The sequence below is a fragment of the Priapulus caudatus genome, unplaced genomic scaffold (assembly GCF_000485595.1).
Source record: "Priapulus caudatus unplaced genomic scaffold, Priapulus_caudatus-5.0.1 Scaffold425, whole genome shotgun sequence".
In the NCBI taxonomy this organism is placed as follows: domain Eukaryota; kingdom Metazoa; phylum Priapulida; class Priapulimorpha; order Priapulimorphida; family Priapulidae; genus Priapulus; species Priapulus caudatus.
In genome coordinates, this window is record NW_014577486.1 from 432,605 (window position 1) to 433,530 (window position 926).

Here is a 926-nt window from a genome sequence, read left to right on the forward strand (position 1 = left end):
TTTCGACAATTCGTTTTCTTATATAATGCTATATCTGATTAATAGGGCCGCGAGATCCAGCAAGGATTGTGATTGAGAAGAGAAAGGAAGGAGGAGGAGGAGGAGGAGGAGGAGGAGAAGGAGGAGGAGGAAGAGCAGAAAGAAAGACGAGAACGAGGATGAGAAAAAGGGAGAAGAGGAGCAGGAGGAGCAGAAGAATGAAGAGAATTGACACGGTGAAGACATAAAATTTGAATACATTACGAATTAACGAGAGCAGTATGATAATAATGGTCAGAATATGATGAAGACGATTGTGATGATGATGGCGATAATGATGATGATGTTGATGATTCAAGCTCTCATTCAGGCTGATATCACCTGCCAAAACTTCATTGGATCTGTTATGTAGCTGAAAACCTCCTCGGCGACTGTTTTATGTATTAATAGAAACCTCGATCACTTAGCTCCACGCACCGCCCATGAGGAGTCCCAATAAACTATAATTATCGAATTATAATTAATCGAACTATACTCGGAGCATTCACGCGAGAAGCACTCGTTGATATTTGTCTGTTTCGCCGGGAAATTGTCTGATAGGGGGAACAAAATTCACAAAGAAAAGTTACAGTCACTGCGTTTTGACTGGTGCATCGACGTCAGCCCATCGCTAAAAGCGGAGCTTCTATTGATCATAAGTACCCGTCGTCCATTCAAGCCATAGCAACCGCCGAGCACGACGACGGTACGTCTAGCATACCGCGCATCAATTAATAGAATCGAGGCACTGAGAATTATTTCAATAACCCGAAGCAAGTTATGAAAAAAATCTCATTAATTTCAGAACTGCGAGAAGTCTGATGCAAATGTCCTTGGCGGCCTGTTATCGGAAACAAAATAATTGTCTAACTATTGGTCTCTAATAACATTAAGCTTTTCTCCTAACC